The 24,351-nt window shown below is 46.6% G+C and overlaps 1 long non-coding RNA gene across 2 annotated transcripts; it reads right to left on the minus strand.

Moving 5' to 3' along the window:
- Window positions 1–10,959: 10,959 nt before the first annotated feature.
- On the minus strand, window positions 10,960–15,009 carry LOC125552466 (uncharacterized). 2 transcript variants are annotated; one of them, XR_007303611.2, is made up of 4 exons: window positions 14,565–15,009; window positions 14,177–14,274; window positions 13,051–13,277; window positions 10,960–11,252 (listed from the first exon to the last, which is right to left on the minus strand). It is a non-coding gene; the product is annotated as an uncharacterized LOC125552466 (long non-coding RNA). The 2 variants fall into 2 exon arrangements; XR_007303610.2 differs by having other exon boundaries at window positions 14,177–15,009.
- Between the last annotated feature and the right edge of the window lie 9,342 nt (window positions 15,010–24,351).

Raw genomic sequence — 24,351 nt, forward strand, 5'->3', positions numbered from 1 at the left:
AGTGTTAAACTAATAGGGTTAGTTAGCCCGTAATCTAATGATGTCCACGTCGGCTAACCGGCGATTAGCCGCTGGCGCTAAGCAGGACACGGCGGAGGTCCTCGTCCGGCCGTTTCTGGCGACGAGAGGTCGTGCGGATTTGTTCTGCGGGACCAGCACGACGAGGCGCGTCGGACGGTGGCAGCTGCGGGTGCTGGGGCGGCGTGCAACGGCGACGGCGGTGAGCCGGGCGGCGGCCGGACCTCGGGTGCGTGCGGGCGCGGTGCTGCGGTGCGCTAGGGAGCAGGATGGGCTGCGGGTTAGCTCCCTAGAGATGCTAGGAGCACGTCCGCGTACTCAAGAGCGACGGAAACGGGCTCTGGCCACGGCGGTGTGAGGTCCTGCGGTGGTGGGCTCTCGGGTCCGGCGGGGCAGCTAGCTAGGGGACGAAATCGAGTGCACGGAGTGAGGGGAGGGGAAGAGGAGCTCACGAGGAGTCGGATGAGACGCTAAGTGGGCTCGGGGACGGCTTGGTGATGACGGAACGGCGGCGGCGATCTCCGAGCAGAGGCGGCGGGGACGAGCTTGATGGCGACGCTTCCGGGCATCCGGGCTTGCTTCCGTCATCGAGGAGATGTAGTAGACGAAGACGGAGCTCCCGGAGACGGAGAGGAGTCGAGGGGTGGCCGGTGGACGCCGTGGCAGCGAGCGGCGGCGACGGGCACGCTCGGTGGTGGGGAAGAGAGCAAGACAGGGGAGGGGAGAGAGAGCAGCGAGTGAGGGGGAGGAGAGAGGGGTCTCGGGGGGTGCGTGGCAATGCCAGGGCGATGGGGAGACAGGCAGGGAGGCAGGAGGTGGCCGGCGCGTGCCGGCGCGCGGTGAGCACACGCCCTCCTGCCTACTGGAAGGAGGTTGAAGACGGTGGGGGCGCCTGCTGGGCTGGGCCAACAGTGCTGGGCCGCAGCTGGGCCGCCAGGTAGGTTATGTAGGTGACCCAGTGGCCTTCTCTCCCTCTCTTTTATTATTTGTTTCAGTTTTTCTAATTTTGCAATTTGTTTTTGATTTAGCAAAAACACCAAATCATTTCTATAAATACTGAAATTAATTATGGGCAATAACTGAACTTTCTCAGAGGCCCTTAGCTATTTCCAGAATTTCTGGAGCATTTAATAATATTTATAGCAATTAAATGCCCCAATTCAAATACTTTAAGAATTAGTTCAATTATCCAGAATGGCCTAAAAATATTTGCATCATTTTTGGCAGAGGTTTGCACCTTTAACAAAAATAATGAACATTTTCAAAGGCATTTTGGAATCATTGAAGATTATTTTTGGTTGAACCTGTTGACTTGATCTGGTGCTAGGGTTTCAACAATCCCCATTTCTAGTTTGAAAAGGAATTTAAACATGATGCAAGATGATGATGCAATGACAAGGAAGGCTAATGCTAGGGCTGTGACACCCGCCCAACCTTTGTCCTCTTCACCAAGACTTCAATATTGTACTGTGGGTGTTGAATGAATACCTTCCTCGCCTCTTGACCATGCAGGTGTTTTGAGAGGTAATCATCGGTGAACTGCTTTGAAAAGTACCGAAAACAAAGCTATGCATAAATCGCTGTTGTAAATTTTGAAATGGCGCAAGGGGTAAGAATAAGGTAAAAGAGTTGGTACCATCCTATAGTTGACTGATGTCTTCTTCATTGTGTAAACAAAGATCTTGCTGTTATTCATCACAACTTTCTTCATCCTAACAATCTTTCTGAGTTTCTTGACTTGACTGATATTCATGCACATCTCATTTCCCCATATGCAAAATGGTTCGAACAATGGGTCTAAGCCTCTGACTGCAGGACCTACACATGCAAGACCAAATTGTAGGAAACCTAAATATTAGAATGATTCCTGCAACTGCACAATAATGTGCTATTAGCCAAAGGACCTTGCTTGAACAAACCTCGATGGTAAACCGCAGTGTCTCCCATTGTTTCCCTGCAACACACACAAGGAAGATCTTGATCAAGTTAACTGAGAGTTGCCATACTATTAGTAGAATATGTATTGAGTACAGCCAAATTCCATTGGTGTCACATGCATAACAATACAAAATTGTACCCACAGCAAATGAAAATCAAATTGCAAAACTGAACCAAACAATTAAATGGACAGCAGACCAAATGAAAAGAATAATTAACTGAGCACGGCATTGCAAAATAGAAACATGTACTAGAAGATAAGATAGTTAACAAAACAAAGAATGCTTGAGAATAGTACCATGAAATATAGCAATTATTGTACCAATATGTTAAATGAGCATTACATTTCAGAGGACCAAACTATTAACTGAACATTAGATTGCATATTAACATTACAGAGGATGAGTCACTAGAAGGCACTGGCGGTGCCCTCGAGAAAACATCAAGAACTGTATTTTAAAGTAGACAACCGCGCGGTAGTGTCGACGGTGGCCTCGAAGATGAGGTGCTCCTACAAGATCTGGCGGTCGACACGCATGGCAGCCATAGCGACCTCGTTCGCGCGTGCGGCCGCATGCTACTCAGCTCCATGTTATACTGCGTGTAAAATGGCTGTGGGCGGCACTTAATTTGAGGAGGGGGCAGTGATATCGGTGGAAGGTGTCGCTTCGTCAGTTGGGGCATGTGGGTCGGGAAAGGAGGAGGATGGTGTGGGTGGGGTGTGGATTACCCTATCATATCGACGAGGCTGCGCAGCAAGAAGAAGGTTCGGCAGCGAGGAGGCCGCGCAGCAAGAAGAAGGGTGGCCGGCAAGGAGGTGGCGCTACAAGAAGAAGGGTGATTGGTGAGGAGGCAGCACTGCAAGAAGAAGTGTAGCCGGCGAGGAGGCGGCGCTGCAAGAAGAAGGGTCACCAGCGAGGAGGCTGAGCTGCCAGTAAGCAGCAGTGAAGGTTTGAACTTGGAAAGCAAGGATGAACAGTGGAAATGTGGCTATTCGTAGGAGGGAGGGGGCGGGGAGATAGATATTTCCGCGGTGGCAAAAATTTTTTGCTCGGTGCCGTGAGAAACTAGCGCGCAAGTGTGGTTCAAGCGGGAGCGGTGGACTATGGACGACGAAGCTTCCTGCGTAAGCCAGACAACCCGGTGCACCAAGATATTTTATATCGCATCCCACACTATTCTTTCTAGTAAACTGTTTGTGGTATACTTGATTTTTTTCATTATGTTTTGAAAGACAAAATGGTGTTACGGAGGGAAAGGATGGCGTTTGAATTGCTAGAATATTAACGTACAGTGAACATGCAGCTAGTACACGAGTGTCGTGTTTAAAGTAGGAATTATTCCGGGTTCGTTTGCAAGAAAGGGGAATAAAATTTAAACATCTAGGTGTCGTGGCTCGGCCGGAATGATTAAGAAACTTGGTTTTTTAATTCTTGTAAATCCAAAACACGGCTAAAAATCATGAAACTTGGCATGGTGTCATGACATGACACCAACATGCTGCAATAATTTTTTTGGTCGAATTGGGACAAGCTTTGGTGTGAGCGTCTTGCAAACTGGAGCTTCCCTCAAGAAGGCTCCTGGTTTTGAGAGGGAACGTGTCACCTCCGTGTGCGAAACGACATACGTACACTGCCTTCTTCCGCCTCAATTTTTGTACACTGGCAGATTAGACCAAATAGAAGTGTGGTGCTAAATTCTGGAATTATTCCGTGTTCGTTTGGACTTTTTATCATTCATTGAGTTTCTGGGCATTTAATGTGCATAATTCAAATTTGAACTACAAGCACATGCTTCAGTGCACCAAAGTTGTTTGAAAAATCACATGTGTGTCCTTGGGTGAATTTCTAGGTCCCATGCAAGAGATTGGAGTGAAATTCAAACATCTGGGCGTCGTGGCTCGGCTGGAAAGATTGAGAAACTTGGTTCTTTAATTTCTGTAATTCCAAAACACGCCGGAAAATCATGAAAATTAGCATGGTGTCATGACATGGCACCAACATGCTGCGGTAATTTTTTTAGCCGAATTGGGACAAGGTTCGGTGTTGGCTTATTGCAAACCGGAGCTTCCCTCAAGAAGGCTCCTGGTTCCGAGAGGGAATGTGTCCCCTCCGTGTGTGAAACGACATACGTACACTGCCTTCTCCCACCTTAATTTTTTTACACAGGCAGATTAGACGAAATAGAAGTATCGTGCTAAATTTTGTAATTATTGCGTGTTCGTTTGGCCTTTTTATACATTAATTCAGTTTCTGCGCATTTACTGTGTATAATTAAAATTTGAACTACAAGCACATGCTCCTGTGCACCAAAATTGATTGAAAAATCACATGTGTGTCCTAGGGTGAATTTCTAGGTCCCATGCAAGTGATGGGAGTGAAATTCAAACGTCTAGGCATCGTGGCTCGGCCAGAAAGTTTGAGAAACATGGTTTTTTAATTCCTTGAATTCCAAAACATGCTTGAAAATGATGAAACTTGGCATGGTCTCATGACGTGGCACAAACATGCACTACTAGGGAAAAGCTTATAGACAGACGCTTACTATTAGCGTGGGTTTATACCCCTCGCTACTGCTACTTACTAGTAGCGCGGGTTTATAGCCCTCGCTACTACTAAGTGGTCTCTGTTGTGCCCCCCGGAACATGCCATAGTAGTAGCGAGGGGCATAAACCCGCGCTACTACTAAGTTGATAGTAGTAGCACGGGTTTATTACCCTCGCTACTACTAAGTGGTCTCTACTGTTGTAACACCCCGGATATTACTTTCCCAATTTGTATTCCAACTCTTGCCGTTTCCGGCGTTAAGTTATTTTATTTTCTCGGGTTTGGGTTTTTTGTCTACGTGTGTTGTTATCGTTGTCATGCATCTCTTATCATGTCATCATGTGCATTGCATTTGCATACATGTTCATCTCATGCATTCGAGCATTTTCCTCGTTGTCCGTTTTGCATTCCGGCGCTTCGTTCTCCTTCGGTGGCCATTTCTAGCTTTCTTTCGTGTGTGGGGATTAAACATTTCCATATTGGACCGAGACTTGCCAAGCGGCCTTAGTTTACTACCAGTAGACCGCCTGTCAAGTTTCGTATCATTTGGACTTCGTTTGATACTCCAACGGTTAACCGAGGGACCGAAAAGGCCTCGTGTGTGTTGCAGCCCAACACCCCTCCAATTTGGCCCAAAACCCACCTAAACCTGCTCCATCATCTAGAGCATTCGATCACGATCGCGTGGCCGCAAACCGCACCTCTTTTGGACTCTTCTAGCTCCCTCTACCTCTATTTAAATCTCCTCCCAAAATTCGCGGATCTCCTCTTCCCCTAACCCTAAAAATCGTCTCTGCGCGGCCGGACACGTCCGCCCGCGCCGGACATCACCGCCGCCGCGAATCGCGCGCCGCCACGTGGCCGAGCCGCCCCACATCGCCGCCGCCTCCCGCCGCCGGCCCGTTCGGCCCGCGAGGGGCCCTCCCGGCCCACACGCGCGCCCCGCCGCCTGCCTCCTCGCCCCGACGCTGGCGCCGCGCCCCGCCGCCCGCCACCACCGCGTCGACCTCCACCTCCGGCGCCGCCCCGCCGCAGTGGACTCCGGTGCCGCCCGCGGCCACCTTGCCGCGCCCGAGCCCCGTGGTGCCCTCTCCGGCCACCCTCCGCCATCGTCCAACCTCGTCGCCTGCCGCGCCCTCGACGGCCCCGCGTCCCCGAGCCGCCGACGAGCTCTCTCCGGTCAGATCCGCCGCTGGCGATCTCGAGCCCGTTGGCTACAGTAACCGCCGAAGAAACCCTAGATCTGGTGGTTCTTTTTTTCTAAGTCCCCGGAATTTCCTAGTCCATATGCTCCTGTTCATGGCATCGTATCTTTGCAGCCGTAGCTCCGATTTGGGCATATAGCATATCAAATTGTTCGCCTCATAGAGTACATCATTTCATTACATTGCATCATTTTCATTTGAGTTCATCTTGATGCCCGAAATGCTGTTAAAAGAGGGCTACTTGAGTTAATTGTCAGATCTGCTACTCCATTTAGACATTTGTCATTTTTGCCATGATTATTGTGTGCATGATATGTCCTGATGCTCTACATATGTTTTGTTAAGGGTTTTGTCATCTTTCCAGAGGTGCAACCCATGTATTTTTGTGATGTGTGTGGTGACTAGTGCAAGCTTGTGAAGTGGTGCACTTGGTAATGTTGATTTCAGGGACTTAGCAATTCCACTAAGTCCTTGATCTGTTTATTTCATATGGCCATATGTTCTTGTTGTTTCCAGGTGATCCGTGCCTCTTTTGAGGATAATCAGTAAGGATGTTTTGTTAATCTTGTAGTGCTCTATCCATCCATGTCTTTGTTTGCAATTATGGAGCACCCTAGATTGAGTCAATCGAGCTCTACTTTTGCTACTTTGTGAATCTGCACAGATTGTCAACTTGTTTGCAATTTTGCCAATGATGTTGTAGTTTGATCCGTGTATGCTATGCTATTGTTCTTGCCATGTCTAGCTTTCATTTTGTGTGTTCTTGATAGATGTATGCTTAGATTTTCATGTCTTGCTCCGTAGTGAGTGCATCGAGCTCGTAAACATGCCTACTTGATATCTGTTTTCAGCATGCTCCAGTTTTCACTAAGTCTGTGATCTGATTATGTTTTTGCCATGTTCACATGCTTGCAATTGTATTTTCTGAGCCCTTTTGTCTCAAGGTCACTAAGGGACTTTTGTTAAGCTCTTTGAGTAGCTCCATGCCATGCTTTACTTTGCCATGTTCAGATCCTGTAGCATGTAGTTTTATTTCTCCGAAGAGGGCTACCTGATCTGAAATTCCAGGCAAGTGTTAATTTCACTAAGTCTGAGATCTGTTTGCCATATGCATTTTTGCCATGCTTGTTTGAACCTGTTAATGGATGATTTGGCCGTAGCTCAGTGCTAGACTTTTGTTAAGCATCTTGAATGCATCCCTGCCATGTATTTTGTTTTCATGTTTGGATGTTGTAGCATGTTCATATCATTGCATTTAGATGACTACTTGCTGTAAATCGCAAACCGGTGTCATATTTGTTTTGCTTGCCATTTCCAAACCTTAACTCCGATTCTGGCGTTCTTTATATCGTTTTCAAGCAATTTCACCTCATCTTTCCAGTGGCAGACTTGGATTTCCATGTTGAGGCCAGGTTCATGCATCCCTTGTCAATTCTTGCATATGCATCCCGCATCGCATCCCGCATAGCATGCCATGTTTGCATCATATTGGTTGATCCTTGCACGTGGTTGATTGTGTCCTTGTTGCTTGTTTGTCTTGTTTGGGTAGAGCCAGGAGACGAGTTTGCTAACGAGGAGCCCGTTGAGTTTGCTTTCAAGGATCCAGTCAACTCTGATAACTTTGCAGGCAAGATGATCATACCCTCGAAATCACTACTATCTTTGCTATGCTAGATTGCTCGCTCTTTTTCTATGCCAATGCTACGATGCCTACCATTTGCTTTCAAGCCTCCCAAATTGCCATGTCAAACCTCTAACCCACCTTGTCCTAGCAAACCGTTGATTGGCTATGTTACCGCTTTGCTCAGCCCCTCTTATAGCGTTGCTAGTTGCAGGTGAAGATTGGAGGCCGTTCCTTGTTGGAACATTTATTTACTTGTTGGGATATCATTATATTATCTTGTTATCTTAATGCATCTATATACTTGGTAAAGGGTGGAAGGCTCGGCCTCTCGCCTAGTATTTTGTTCCACTCTTGCCGCCCTAGTTTCCGTCATATCGGTGTTATGTTCTCGGATTTTTTGCGTTCCTTACGCGGTTGGGTTATAATGGGAACCCCTTGATAGTTCGCCTTGATTAAAGCTTTTCCAGCAATGCCCAACCTTGGTTTTACCATTTGCCACCTAGCCTCTTTTTCCGTTGGTTTCCGGAGCCCGAGGGTCATCTTATTTTAAACCCCCCCCCCCCGGGCCAGTGCTCCTCTGAGTGTTGGTCCGAACCAGGCATCCTGCGGGGCCACCTCGGGGAAACTCGAGGGTTGGTTTTACTCATAGCTTGACCTATCTGAGTGTGCCCTGAGAACGAGATATGTGCAGCTCCTATCGGGATTTGTCAGCACATTCGGGCGGTGTTGCTGGTCTTGTTTTAATCCATCGAAGTGTATTGAAGAACCGAGATACCGAGTCTGATCGGAACGTCTTGGGAGGAGGTCTATTCCTTCGTTTACCGTGACAGCTTGTCATGGGCTAAGTTGGGACTCCCCTGCAGGGATTTGAACTTTCGAAAGCCATGCCCGCAGTTATGGGCAGATGGGAATTTGTTAATGTCCGGTTGTAGATAACTTGAACCTTAACTTAAACTAAAATGAATCAACTGAGTGTATTACGTGATGGCCTCTTCTCGGCGGAGTCCGGGAAGTGGACATGGTGTTGGAGTAATGCTTGCGCAGTTTGCTCTCTAGTTTCTCGCTCGCGCTTTGCCTCCTCTTCTCGCTCTCTCTTGCGTATAGGATAGCCACCATATATGCTAGTCGCTTGCTGCAGCTCCACCTATATTTTTACCTTGCCTTACCTATAAGCTTAAATAGTCTTGATCGCGAGGGTGCGAAATTGCTGAGTCCCTGTGGCTCATAGATTACTATTACACCAGATGCAGGGCCTGATGATTCCGCTCCAGGTGACGCGCTCGAGCTCAAGTGGGAGTTCGACGAGGACTCTCAGCGTTACTATGTTTCCTTTCCTGATGATTAGTAGTGGTGCCCAGTTGGGGGTGATCGGGACCGTGTCGCATGTTGGGTTATCTTTTATTTTGGCGCCATAGTCGGGCCATGAGTGTTTGGATGATGTAATGTTATTTATGTACCTTGATTGACGTGGCGAGTGTAAGCCAACTATGTTATCTCCCCTCTATTATTATATTACATGGGATGTGTAAAGATTACCTTATTTGTGACATATGCCTTCAATGCGATTATGTCTCTAAGTCGTGCCTCGACATGTGGGAGCTATAGTCGCATCGAGGGTGTTACAACTGTGCCCACCCGGGACATGCCATAGTAGTAGCGAGGGCTATAAAACCGCGCTACTACTATCGACCCACGAAGACATATGTACACATAGCGTGCGGAGGCCCAAATCCAAACCCACACTCTTCTGATTCCCCTTCTCCTCCCACTCGCCATTCCCTTCCTCGCCCACCACCACTGCCGGCCTCGCACCTCGGCGCCACTCCAAATCTGGCGACCTCCTCTAGCAGACCCCTCCCCTACCCCTCCATCCTCCTTCTTCTCCGCTATTGGAAGGAGAGAGAAACCATCAGAGCGTCATCCACATGGCGGCGGCCAGATCCGCCATGGATGAAACCACTTGCACCTCCTCACCGGGTCAAGGGTCCCACGACAAGCAGCAGCAGGTCACCGAGATTCATCTAGGGTTTCGGGCATCGGCACCAACTCGGGCGGCCACCAGTGAGTTCCTCCTCCTACTGCTCTCTATCTCTCTCTTCCTCTTTCTAATAAATTTCTCTTCTTTTGTAGCAGCCGTAGACGAGAGCTGCGGGCACAAGTAGGGTGGGGAAGCACCATCACCACAAACAACTTCATCCCCTCCAGGACCAGTAGCAGCCATGAATGGAGAGGACGATGACGCCGAGTAGAAGCAGCCTCCATGGCTGCAATTAATTTTTTTAATTCTAAATTAGTTAGTAGTAGCGCTGGGCTCTGACCCGCGCTACAACTAAGTAATAGTAGCGCGGGTGGCAACCGCGCTATTACTACTAGAAGTAGCAGTAGCGCGGGTACCACCAGCGCTACTGCTAAAAGTTAGTTGTAGCGCCCTAGTAGTAGCGCAGCCCCCCACGCTACTGCTAGCAATTACCCTGCGCTACTACTAGGGTTTTCCCTTGTAGTGATGTTGCGGTAATTTTTTTGGCCGAATTGGGACAAGCTTTGGTGTAAGCTGCTTGAGAACCGGAGCTTCCCTCAAGAAGGCTCGTGGTTCCGAGAGGGAACATGTCACCTCCATGTGCGAAATGATATATTTACACTGCCTTCTCCAGCCTTAATTTTTTTTACACAGCCAAATTAGACCAAATAGAAGTAGCGTGCTAAATTTTGGAATTATTCCGGGTTCGTTTCGCCTTTTTTATACATTAATGGAGTTTCTAGGCATTTAATGTGCATAATTCAAATTTGAACTACAAGCATAGGCGCCAGTGCACCAAAGTTGTTTGAAAATTACATGTGTATCCTTGGGTGAATTTCTAGGTCGCATGCAAGAGATTGGAGTGAAATTTAAACATCTGGGCGTCATGGCTCGGCCGAAAAGATTGAGAAACTTGTTTTTTTAATTCTTATAATTCCAGAACACAGTTGAAAATCGTGAAACTTGACATGGTGTCATGACATGGCACCAACATGTTAAGGTATATTTTTTGACTGAATTGGGACAAGCTTTGGTGTAAGCTTCTTGCAAACCGGAGCTTCCCTCAAGAAGACTCGTGGTTCCGAGAGGGAACACTACACCTCAACACTGATGTAAGGGCAGAAAAACTGCTGGGAGAAAGCACTTTCAAGGGCAGATAAACTGCCAGGACAGTGTTTCCCCCGGCAGATAGAACCGCCACGAGAACGGCTGCCGGGGATAACTTCTCCCGGCATATAATTTTTTGCCGGCAGTTTCTTTGCCCTTGCCCATCTATTTGCCGACAGTTTGTTTTCTCCCGGCAGATTGGTCAAAGTACATGAGACATCAATTACCGGCAGTCCAACTGCCTGCAGAAGCTCGTTTACCCGACAGTTTTTATGCCAGCACATAGATTTCACTACCAAATAGTTATAGGCATCCCTAATGTAATATTCATTCATTATGTTCAAACAATCACTACATATTACACAATTTATACATACGCTTCACTCAAAGTAACATGTCTCATCCATACACTTCAATCAAAGTAACATGACTCATCCATACACTTCAATCAAAGTAACATGTCTCATTCATACACTTCACTCCAAAACCTTAAAGTCAATTCGATAAATTAACATAACAACCATATATATATAAGCAGGTTGTGCCACAAAAGGTACAATACATATATGTTTCTACATGTGTGCCACAAAAGAACATATGTTTCTGGGGTGCCACACAACCAAAATGAGCATATTGTGGCCTAACAACCGGCAAAATGAGCAGAGCAAGTGTATAGGTTCCACAAACAAAGCATAATCACTCTACCATATCTTCAACAGCTTAAAGATCTTCCGAATCTCCCAAATCTTCAGCATCTTGAAGATCTTCGAAACCCCCATCAACTTCTGTAGGGAAACCTGCAACAAATAAGAAACTCAAAATGGAGCTCTCGTTTCAGATTTTAAATTAGCACATTAAAGATTTTGACATGCTGCAGTTTAACTCATCGGCATAAATAGAACTCTTCTAAATGTGCATCACTTCATCATCACTGCAAGCAATGTTACATCATTAGATCATGTAGGAATTGTTTGAAGTACACATACAATATCTTCATGTGCAAATAAGGAAAACAGGAACCTGTACAATTGACTTGCAAAAGCAATGACTAAAACTGAGTTAAACATGTATAGCATCATCTCTGGAGTTAATTTAGTACTCTTAGTTCGAATCAATTTTTTTTGCACGGAGTTAAACTCTACAAATAGGCAACACTCTATACAGTACTATTTTGAACAAATAGTCAAAGCTGTGTACAAATAGGCAAAACTCTGCACTATACACAATACGGTTGTGCAAGTAGGCAAAACTCTGTACTATACAGAGTACAATAGTACAGATAGGCAAAACTTTGTGCAAATAGGCAGGGGCAGGCCCACATCAATTTTAAAAACTACGTATATATAGTGTATATCATATGTATATAGAAGAAAAAACTAATGAAATAACCGTTGGTTACTGATTTCTCTCTGTATCTCATGCATCTTAGCTTGTGTTTAATAGAATTCATTGAAGAGAATACCCTCTAACAGTGTAGCAAGCCAAAACTAATACTGGGATCAGTTTTATACGCCATAACAAGGCTGAAATTATGTACTGTACATAGTAGAGTTTAACACTGAGTTCTAGCTCGAAGCCAAAAATCTGTCATGTGCAAATAGGCAAAACATGCTCAGTTCAAATCTTTCTTTTTCTTGCACTGAGATAAACATTTGTACAGAGTCTCCAGGAATGACAAGGTAATGCAGCACTGTACGCGTATACTGTGGGGTGAAAGGAAGCATCGAGGAACCGATTACTTGAGCCTACGGAACAGGTCAAGATTGCTGCTCTTGCCCACCTGCTCGGAAGTCGCTGGCAGCCGCCAAGCCACCCCGCTTCTCAGGTCAGGTCACTTCCCAAATTTATGAATTTATTTACCCCATCAATATATGCTTGTGTACTTCTACTTTATCCATCCTACTCTTGTCAATTCTTGACCAGTTTCACTAAAATTGCCTAACATGCGACAGAAAGTATACTTCCATTAAGGAAAAAATGTAGTAACAAAATGCATATCACCCGTATCTAGTACAGGCAACAAGAAATGCAATATGGAGAAGGAATGCCATCACACAACAGAATATAATGAACCGAAACATGTCATTTCGGAAAATACAAAAACCAAAATAGCAGTAAGAATGCCATCATCTATACCATAAAAGCACAGCACCTGTTCTGTACACATATCGTATTTCGCACAACACAAACAAAGATGGTTCTACTTTGGGGAATCAACTAAACAACTTAGTCAGGTGGACTAAACAGGTGGACTGAAGACTTAAAATGATTAGCTTTCTTCTCAAATTAAAATGAACTCCATAGCTCAACTCAACAACTTAGTCAGGTGTCAGCGAATCTAATTAAGCTATGCACTTATTAATCAACAATGGTCCTTGTCCTTCGATCTGAAGGGCTACTAACAGTACTAGTGTTCATCTATGTTTATTTTTTAGTTCCATTTTTAGAACCATTTCAGGACTATTACACTTTTACACATTTCGTAGCAGCACAAGCTAACAACTATATCAGATATTCCAAATTGCTAGCCTGCTCTTTTGGTGATGACAGTAGAACTAGCTCGGAAGAAAAAAGGCACAAAATATGAAATCTCACCTGACAAATAAAGGGGAAAAGGAGGCAGCGCTATTGATCCAGGGGAAGAACGTTGCGGAGGGTAGATGCTCGGTTGCTTCATTGCAGAGGATGTGGACCCGCAGGTTGGTGCTCGGTGAAGCTTGCCGGGAGGAGGCCTGCTCGGAGAGTACGCTAGCTCGCGATGAGGGAAGGCGTTCCACGGAGGATGGTGGTCGCCGGTGGAGTCGTTCGGCGAAAACTGTGTGCTAGCATGATAATAGGTGTCTGTATGATTAGACAGTTCAATTCCAAAACTGGGATGCGTCTAACATGATTCAAAACCATACAGTAAATGAGTGAATTAAAAACACGTGTTTGTGTTGATGCCTTCATGGCCATCAAACATAACTGTGTTACTATGTCGTAAAAAAAGTTGAATTTCACTAGAAGAGCTTGATTAGAGCTTACATGCACACAGTTTCACTTCCAATATGACACATCCTTTCACAATTCAATTTCAAGAGGAGTTGTAGCTATAAGGTGTCACAATTGCAGTCCCACTGAATATAAACCTTATTGCTGCTTTCAAAGCAAGTAGCTTTTGCCAGCATATTTTCAGACTTCCAATGTTTATATATGTATAGCAAGATTAAAAAGCAATCAAAGGTGCGGCAATGGCAGTCCCATTGAATATAAATGGTATTGCTGCTTTCAAAGAAAGTAGCTTTTACTAGCATGTCTTTAGACTTTCAGTGTGTATATATCAATAGCAAGATTACTATGGCTGGTTATAGTTTCATGAATGTTGATCCTTCTAGTACATTCAGGTTGTATAGAAAATAGTAAATACAACCAATTCTCACACATGAGGTGCTTCCTTTTTAAAAGAGCCCCAAGTTAAGAGGAAAAATATAGATGCATCAGTAACAAAATTATGCAAAGAGAAGCTTCCACACATGTATATGTTTAATCCCAAGTCCCACCATCAATCCATAAAAAGGATTTTCTGAAAGAAAATAGAACTGGCATAACTAAGGTAAAATTCACTTGTGTTCCTCTCAAATAAATCACTTGTTAACCAATGTGATGACTCTGTGTCTACAATCCTGTAGTTTCTAATTATTAGTGGTGAAAATCAGATTATATGTGTGAAGAGAAGCGTTACCACTCATAGAAATTTTGTGAGCAAGCTACTGTTTCTTTATTAGCTTGCAAGACTGTTGTTTCCTTCTTCTTTTTCCCTACGTATTCTACTCACTTCCTCTGCAGTGGCAAAACAGAGAATCATATGTATAATGTTAGATGATGAATATTTGCTAAGAAACAATGTGGCCAAATATAGGCACAAAAAAGCGAAGTGTCAGCTCTCCAAGCTCACGAACAGCCAAAAGTTCAGAGGCCATGGTGGCTGGCTGTCCATGGTAGCAGGAACAAAATCGACCAAACAATAAGTTGGGAATAACTCCCATCAAACAAAAAAGAATAACAGCCTCACCTCCTCTGAGCAGCTGACAAATTTGACAGAAACCAAAAAAGATCTGAAGGAAGGCCACCTGTATCGGGTTTCCACCATGACGGATCTGAGCAGCGTGGTGCGCCGGCGTAGTGAAGAGCGGGCACAGCTCTCGCCGCTGGGTGGAGGAAGCAGTGGCGGGGATCCCGTCGGTCCTCATCAGCGCCGAGCCGTGGAGGGCCGCGGAGAATAGGAGCGCGACAACATGGTGGTGGCGCGATGACCCTGAGACAGCGGAGGAGCCAAGCAGCAACGGTTCCTCTAGCGCTTGTCATCGCCACGCTCGCAGGCCAATGGAGGAGGCTCGGACTTCTCCGTGGGGTCTGGTGCGGGAGAGGGGGCGACATCGACGGATCGACCTCGACACACCGTCGGTGGTGTCGAAGGGAGGGAGCCGAGGATTCGACCTCGCACGACTATGGAAGGACACTGTGTCCTTACAAACAAAAATCGTTGCCGGCAGTTTGTGCGCCCTCGTTCCTACACTTCCGCAGGAAGTTTATTGCCCTTAAGTACTTCTACCGGCAGTAACGACATCCCTGGCAGATAGTTTGTCCTTAACCCACTATTTATCCCGGCAGTTAACTGCCCCTAATTAAGTGTTGTGGTGTAGTGGAACGTGCCACCTCCGTGTGTGAAACGACTACGTAAACTGCCTTCTCCCGTCTTAATTTTTTTACACAGCCATATTAGACCAAATAGAGGTACCGTGCTAAATTATGGAATTATTCTGAGTTCGTTTTGACTTTTTATACATTAATTGAGTTTCTGGACATTTAATGTGCATAAATAAATTTTGAAGTACAAGCACAGGCTCCAGTGCACCAAAGTTGTTTGAAAAATCACATGTATGTCCTTAGGTGAATTTCTAGGTCCCATGCAAGAGATTGGAGTGAAATTCAAACATCTGGACGTCGTGGCTCACCCGAAAAGTTTGAGAAACTTGGTTTTTTAATTCATGTAATTCCAAAACACACCTGAAAATCATGAAACTTGGCGCGGTGTCATGACATGGCACCAACATGCTGCGGTAATTTTTTTGGCCGAATTGGGACAAGCTTTTGTGTATGCTTCTTGCAAACCGGAGCTTCCCTCGAGAAGGCTCGTGGTTCCGAGAGGGAACGTGTGACCACCGTGTGTGAAACGACATACGTATACTGCTTTCTCCCGCCTTAATTTTTTTACATAGCCAGATTAGACCAAATAGAAGTACCGTGCTAAATTTTGGAATTATTCTGGATTCGTTTTGCCTTTTTTATATATTAATTGAGTTTTCGGGCATAATTCAAATTTGAACTATAAGCATAGGCTCCATTGCACCAAAGTTGTTTGAAAAACACATGTGTGTCCTTTGGTGAATTTCTAGGTCCCATGCAAGAGATACGAGTGAAATTTCTAGGTCGGTGTAAAAAAGTAGGGGATCTCCTTTGTACCCCTTTACTTGTGCATGGGCAGTTAGAGCCGCGCCCGCGGCCGCACTAAGCAGGGAAGAGGAGGGAAGCCGGAGCATGAGACAACTGAAGCAATGCCAAGACCAGAGACACAAAGAGCAAGAGGGCGAGGTGGACTCCCCCGGCAAAACCCTTGCCGGGGCAGCCTCCACAGCCCCGGCAAGAGCCTTACCAGGGCAACTTGCCCAATGCCAGCAGACCGCGCCGCCCTTGAGCCAAGGGGTTCCAACGCCATCAACCACATTGGAACCAAGGCTTGGGAGGCACCTCCATGGTGGCATGCAAATCTTTGTGGAGATCATAAATACACAAGATTAGATGAGGACCAGAACACGACGATCCTTGGCAAGGTCCTTGCCAAGGAAATCCACGAGACCCCCGTCAAGATCCTTGCTGGGGACGACCGCGGTGCCACGGCAAGAACCTTGTCGGGCCCCTGGCAAGACCCTTGTCGAGGACATCTGCGGGGTTGCAGCCAGGCCCACATCTGCCAAGACTCCACCGCTGCTCCCATGCAGCCACTAGCTCAACCAGCTGGGCAGGCATCTACGTGGCAGCGTGCGGCCTCTCCACCGACTCAGCAAGCACCTACGTGGTGGCATGCAGATCTTCGTGAAGACTCCGCACCACCACGCCAGCCCAACGGCTAGCTAACGTGGCACTACAACGCCTCATCAGCTCGGACGCGCGTCAGACCCAGGCGAGGCGGAGACAGCTGAGACAAGCTTCCTTGTCGACCCCAATAATGCAAGAGGTGCACGTCGGCAGCGCATTAAATGCGTCTGTCCGATGGTGCCAGAGGATAGACTCAGCCGCTATACACCTTTCCACGTCCTGTGTGCCACTGTGGCGACCCCTTTTTGGTTATAAAAGGAGGCCAGAGGTGTACTGGAGAGGGATTCTGATCTTCGGAACTAGAGACACACCGTGGCTAGTTCAAGAACTCAAAGAACACTCAAATATACATCAAAGTAGGACTAGGGTATTACGCGTCTCCGTGGCCCGAACCTGGGTAAACGATCCTTGGGCTGACCACCAGACCCACGCCCGCCAACCATAGAAGGAATCCCAGTGAGTCCATAGGTGTCGTTTCCACCGACATATTTGGCATGCCAGGTAGGGGGGCGCAGTTGTGAAAATCCGGTCTAGCGGTTAGTTTAGTAGTTCTTCATCGCCATGGCTCCCTAGAAGAAGACGATCACATTGATCGGTTCATCGGGGGCCGAAAGGCCCGTGCTAGTGCGGGCGAGTGGTGGGGCGGTCACGGACGGAAGCCGAGGTGCGGCCTGTGAACACCCGCATCGCTCTGGCAGCCGAAGCCTGGCGAGCGGCGTCGTTCGTGCGCGAGACGACGGGACGCACGCCACCAAATCCAAAGACGGAGCCCCCCCCCCCCCCCCGCGGGCGGCGCAGGGCCCTCCAGGGGTGGCGACGTGCCACCCACGGGTGGCGCGGCGACTTTCGAGGCGCCTTCACCGACGCCCACGATGGTCTCTTCCTAGGTTGTGCGCGACGAGAAGCGTCACCACATTGGTGAAACTGTGCACCGTCGTGAGAAGAGTCATGTGCGTCATTCGCGGGACGTAGAAGGCCAGCATGCACGCTGAGCCGTTGGCGAAACAGCGCACAGCCTCCAGACTGTGATAGAGCACCTTCTAACGTGGTTAGAAGTCGGAGCACGTCATGGTCCACGCAGCTTTCGCCGCCACCCACACCAGCAGATGCTTTGGCACGCGCAGTTGCTCCTCGACTTTCCTCCCGCTACGAAAAACCTTGGCGAGTGGAGAGCCACCATCCGGAGCCTCGTTGGCAGTGCCAACAAAGATGAGCCGCAACCAGCGGGGCCCTCAGGCCGGCACTCCGTCGAGCCGCCGCATGCCAGTGGTGGAAGGACCGGAGGTGCTGCAGCCACGGTGCACTCTCCTCATCCACGCCAGCCACCGCGGGTGTCGGTTCGTCGTGATGACGCTCGTGATAACATCTCCATAGCGTCGTCCGACTCGCGGACCCACCGCGATTAGCGCCAAGTTCTTCGGGAGTGAGCCCATGAAGACGCTCGAACCACCATCATGCGCCGGCGCGACGCACGCCACCAGTCAGATAGGCGGGTGCGGCGCACTATGGACCACCCAACACCGGGAGGCTCTAGCGGCCTACCCTACGAGGTGGGTTGCCCAGACTTTACCTGTGAGCTGCGGAAGTTCCAGTGGCCCTCCCACCGCACGTTCAAGCCTGATGTTGGCGAGAAGTACAATGGCAAGACCCATCCGTCGGAGTTCATCAACATCTACACCATCGCCATGCAAGCTGCTGGAGCTCGCGATGATAAGGTGCTTGCCAATTACTTCCGGTTGGCACTCAAACCTAATGTCATCTCATGCTTGATGCACTTGCTGGCGGATTCCATTTCTTCTTGGTCGGATTTGTGTCATGATTTCGTTGGCGCCTTCACTGGAGGCCACCAAGCTCATGGCTAGGTGAGCGATTTGCAAATCATCCCCTAGAAGGAAGGTGAAAACCTACGCAAGTACATACAGAGTTCAGCCGGATACAGTACAACATCCCAGATGTTCATCCCGCCGCCTTGATCAGCACATTCCATCAGAATGTGCGCAACCGCAAGATGGATGAATAGTTGGCGACGAACAAGGTCAAAGATGTGGCCGAACTTTACGTTCTGGCCGATAGGTGCGCCCGAGATGAAGAGGGGAGGAAGTACCCCGGCGAGGACGCTGGCGCGCAAACCGACTCCACAGACGACGGCATAGCCACCCCAACGAAGAAGGGTCGGCACCGCAACAGGAAGTGCAAGCACTACAAAAAAAGACACATCCATGACATTTTTGGCCGAACGAATTTTTTTCTGTCATACATATGACACTTTTATGACGATAATTGTGACAAAACCCGGTATCATCATAGATGTGGTGGGCTCCTACTTCTATGACAAAAAATCATGACAGAAAATGGGCTTTTCGTCCAGGGCGGGCCGGAGATGCAGCTGCATGACATTCTTTGGGCCGTCCATGATGGAAAAAACCATGGTAGAAGCGAGGGCGAGGAAAATTTCAGGGAGTTCCCTGTTACGGTGGTAGAAGCGAGGGCCGAGCGATGATCGTTTCTCTCATACATGTACGCGCGTGTGAGCGAGGTGTTGGCTCTAACTGAACCCGAGCGAGGCGTTGGGCTCTAACTGAACCCGAGCGATTGCACTGCAGGCTACGCGTTACTGAACCCGAGTGTCACAGCCCTAGCTTAGTCTTGGCTATCCTTGCATAACCTCCATGCATCATGTTTACTTTTTCTTAGAAACTTGAAATGGGGATGTTCAAACCCTAGCACCACATGGATTTCAAATAGGCTCAACTAAAGTGAGTTTCAATGAACCCAAAAATGCCCTTTGAAAATGTTCATGATTTCTGATAAGGGTGAAAACCTCTGCCAAAAATGATGAACATATTTCTAGGTCATTCCTGGATTTTTGAATTAATTCATATTGTATTTGACTTTGGGCATTTAAATACTATAAATAAATTAAATGCTCAGATAATGCCGAAATTAAATGTGGGCCACTAGAATAATCTAGAGAGTGTCCACAAATTATTCCAGCATTTTACAAAATGCTTTAGTATTTTTACTAAAGCCAAAACAGTAGCAGAAAAATAGAAAACAGAAGAAAAATAGAATAGGAAGGAAACCCACCTAACTTACCTGGCAGCCCATCCGTAGCCCAACACTGTGCAGCCCAGCCCACCGCAGCTGCTATCATATGGATGCTAGCGACACTATCATATACGTGAGCCAAAAGGCGCAAATGGTCCCGGGCCATGGTAAGGCGACACCCGTGGGAATACCGTGCGTGAGGCCGCAAAGTGATATGAGGTGTTACCGGCTAGATCGATGTGACTTGGAATCAGGGTCCTGACAGCTTTGGTATCAGAGCCTGACTGCCTGTAGGTTTACTAAGCCAACTGGTCGAAGTTGAGTCTAGAAATGCTTTAGTTATATAAGGGAATTGATTGTGGAAGGGAATGTAAGGCTCTTTTTACTCGTTATATCTTAAGCCCTTCTGATCTGAGTCATCCTCTTCTCTTCTACGGGGATTAAGAACTAGGCCTTCTCATCTATCTATCAGGATGACATGTTACTAATCTGTAGACTTATAGGATTATTGGATTCGAGTTTCAGTTCAGTTTCTACTACTTTTATTATGTTGTCAGTCAAATCAGACCCTTGATATGATGATGTTAAGTGGTTACGCCACTATTTTGCAGGACGTCTCAAATCTTTTTGAGCATTTACAGCCGTTATGCTGTCCGAGTCATTCCAGGTTTCTAAATAGTCTGATGCATTTGCAAACCCCTTCCTCCTATTCCTGATGTCCATTTGGGCCAGATTAATCACACTAATCGGTGAGTTGAGGTACTCTGTTGTCTCGACATATATGTTGGAGGTATTATTATGACCCTAGGTGTTTTAGGGAGTCACCTAGTAATCTAGCCATGTTTTGTGTTCCAGTGTGATGATTCTAGCCACCATTCTCGTAAGCATTCCGTGATGCCATGTAGTGGTAGGTATTCTATTCATGGGTTCTTGAACCTGAGATTCACCCTACTTATCTCATGTTGATAGTGTTGCTAGTTCCTTTAGGATATTAGTAACCTTTGCGATAGTCCTCGAGGTTCGTGGTACATCCTTCTTCCAATTATCATGGACCATTCTTGGCAGGAGTTCTTTTGAACCAAAAGGTCACGACAGAGTGCTCCTGATGAGTTCTCCATTCTATATTGTGAATCTGCCAGTTCAACATTTCTGCATGGGTTATCCGGAAGAAATAACATGCTAATCCATGCATCCATAACTCAGAAAATTGTGTGTTCCTTTGAGTTGTTCCCCTTCCGTTATATTCCGACCTTCATCTATCAATTGATAGTCAAGAGTATGTGAGCATTCGTTCATCGGTGCCTATTATTCATGTGATCCGTCAAGCCATTCCATTCCGGAATGACTAGGAGAAACAAACTCCAGTACCTCATCCATATCCAGGATTGGGTCAAAGCAGTTGTATTCCGCAGATCAAAGTGCCAATCCAGCTTTTGAATCTGTTCAACCCTTAAGTATTGCCCTCTTTATGCCAGGAATATCATAGGAATTGCACCCTCCCTTATGAATTCTTGACGTAGTGATACTTCTCGCCATCATTATTCATTCCTCGGCGTCGTGCTGTCGCAACCGGAATACCGACAAGTGAATCGTGATGTGTGAAATCAATACTCCTAGCAACCCTTTACTTGGTAGTTAATGGACATTAATATCATTATTAGTGTGCTGATTATTGAATCATCACCCTAAGGTTGAACGTGCTACCTAGTCCTTATTTCCTGGTGCACTATTCGATCAACGGGTTAGGATTTCGCCAAACCCTTGCTCTTTTGATCATATCGTCTTGCCCTGAAAAGCAAGATTGTTCTCGAGCTTAGTAACATATCGATGGTTCGTGATTTTCCGAAGATCTTCTCGGAAGTATTACCTGGCTGTCACCTGACCGCTATGTTGAGTTCGTGATCAAGTTGGTTTTCTTATAAATCACCCCTTCTCTAAGAATCTGTGTTGGATATCTCTGAGCTAGTTGGTTGAGCTAAACAACAACTTGGAGAGTTGGAAGATGGAAGCTTGTCTGACTTAGTTCATGTTAAGGGATATCCTGGTGGTGTGTGTGTGTGTGTTGAAGATAGATGATATCTTCATCGACTGATCCCCGTGATCAGTTGTTGAACCTATTGTCTTGTCCAAACCCTGATTTGAGTATGAGCTATCGTCAAATCAAGTTAAAACCAACGATATTTGTAATGTTGTCTTACTCGTGGTTGATTCCTCGAGCATACACCATTACATCTTTTGGTCTGACCAGTGCTATCACCGTGTTCACATGATGGTGGAAGTCCAGTGATATAGAAATTCCGATGAGTTGTTCTTGAGCCCATCAGCAACATTTTTTCTCCCCCATGATTCATGTTGAACATCAACCTAGTGTTGAAAACTTGTAAGCAATGCCTTCGTGTCCCGTTCATGAAGCATATGTTGGATGGAAGAAGTGACTTCCTCGAATTCATGTGCACTTGGTGCAAGTTGCCGCCGTGAGTTTGAGAAAGATTGTTTTGTTTTCCCTTGGAATCATCTCCAATCAGTCATGCATACGTGCGAAGTATTCTATGGTTTGGTAGATTGATTACCTCAACTCCATATGTGTTCCTAGCACACCAAGCCACTGATTGACTTGTTCAAGGAAAAGGAGTCTATGCTTGGGATCTAATCCATGGACTTGCGTAAAGACTTCGAAATCCTTGATGATGGTTCCCCACCTGAACTCGATAGCGTTTTACTATAAGACCACTACGTGGTCATGCTCGTCTTGGATAGCATGTTCACTGGTTTGTAGCAGAACCAGCTCATGTTTTGGAGCTTGCTATCGCAGTTCATTCCCCGAGAATCTCGCAACATCATCTCGTCAAATTGTGTTGCAAACTCTCATTTTCTTTCTGGACTGGATGGGTCTGGAATATCCTAACACCAACCAGATCTGAATCTCAGGCAGATATGATGGTTGGAACGTACTCCAAGAACTATAATGTTGGTCTCTCTGTAACCAGTAACGTGGATGTCGTGGCCAACACACCTAGCCGGAAGGCCTATTATGGTAGTATCTTGGTTGAAGAAGTTGGTCACCTCCCCATAAGGATCTCGCAGGATCTACCTCCGTAGTTATTCCTTATGGGTTCTTGAGCTTCTGAAGTCCGACCTTTTACTTGATGTTCTAGATATCAAACCATATCTATAAATGGATTATGCTAGCACATCAAGGAGAACATTAGAAGTGGAGTGTTAAATGTCTCTCGGTCGATCGTCCAGATTCTGTTCCCTTAGCCTCGCTAAGGGAAGATCTGAGAAGGTGTTATCTTCCTTTGTATCCGCATCATCCATCACTAGTCATCATGGTGGTATGTCGTGTTGCCAGGATCCTTGCCACGGATGTTGGTAGAACCTTGATGAATATGGAAATGCTCAAGTTCTTGAGAGCACTCGTAAGCAAAATCATCCCTTGCGTTGTCTTCAACAAGGTAGTCCACATCATCCATCCTAGTCCGAGTATGCTGTCTCTTCGAGCTATCTCAAACGATCAATTGTAAATTGCCTTAAGCTGGTATGAAGAGTTTCAATGATTTATGGATCAAAAGTAATTCTTTTTGCCACTTAAGGGAACAGTTCAACGAGTCACCTTCTCCAAGGTGCCCTGTTATGGGTTCATGACAATTATCTCCTCGCAACCTTGAAACCTTGCACCACCTCACTCAAGTGTGGAATTACAACCTACCAACTTGAATCCTCGTCGTCTGATTTCCATCACCCTGATGTGAACTTTGTGTCCCAATTGGAGAGATGTTCCTATGTCTCACTCCATGAGTTGATCCTGAGTTGCTCGATCTTCGAGAAGATCAATCCTTCTAGAGTTTCTTTCCCTCTCATTGTCATGTCAGTAGGAGTTCCTGGAGCTAGACTTTGAGACAATGATGGTGATCGAATCAACAATCTTATGAAGTGCAACCTGGATCGTGAAGATTGTGTTGGTCGTGTGTCCCCTCTGTCTTCTTACCTCACGACCTGAATCTCAGGACGAGATTCTTGTTTAGTGGGGGTGAGCTGTCACAGCCCTAGCTTAGTCTTGCCTATCCTTGCATAACCTCCATGCATCATGTTTACTTTTTCTCAGAAACTTGAAATGGGGATGTTCAAACCCTAGCACCACATGGATTTCAAATAGGCTCAACTAAAGTCATTTTCAATGAACCCAAAAATGCCCTTTGAAAATGTTCATGATTTCTGATAAGGGTGAAAACCTCTGCCAAAAATGTTGAACATATTTCTAGGTCATTCCTGGATTTTTGAATTAATTCATATTGTATTTGACTTTGGGCATTTATACTATAAATAAATTAAATGCTTAGATAATGCCGAAATTAAATGTGGGCCACTAGAATAATCTAGAGAGTGTCCACAAATTATTCCAGCATTTTACAAAATGCTTTAGTATTTTTACTAAAGCCAAAACAGTAGCAGAAAAATAGAAAACAGAAGAAAAATAGAATAGGAAGGAAACCCGCCTAACTTACCTGGCAGCCCATCCGCAGCCAAACACTGTGCAGCCCAGCAGCAGCCCAGCCCACCGCAGCCGCCACCGTCTTCAACCTCCTGCCAGTAGGCAGGAGGGCGTGTGCCCGACGCGCGCGTGCATGCGCCGGCCACCTCCTGCTTGCCTGCACACCGCTGGATCCACCCGAGGGCGCCACGCACCCTCCCTCGACCCTCTGCACCTCCTCC

The sequence above is a fragment of the Triticum urartu genome, chromosome 4A (genome assembly GCF_056163025.1).
Source record: "Triticum urartu cultivar PI428250 chromosome 4A, HENAU_Tu73, whole genome shotgun sequence".
Taxonomy (NCBI): domain Eukaryota; kingdom Viridiplantae; phylum Streptophyta; class Magnoliopsida; order Poales; family Poaceae; genus Triticum; species Triticum urartu.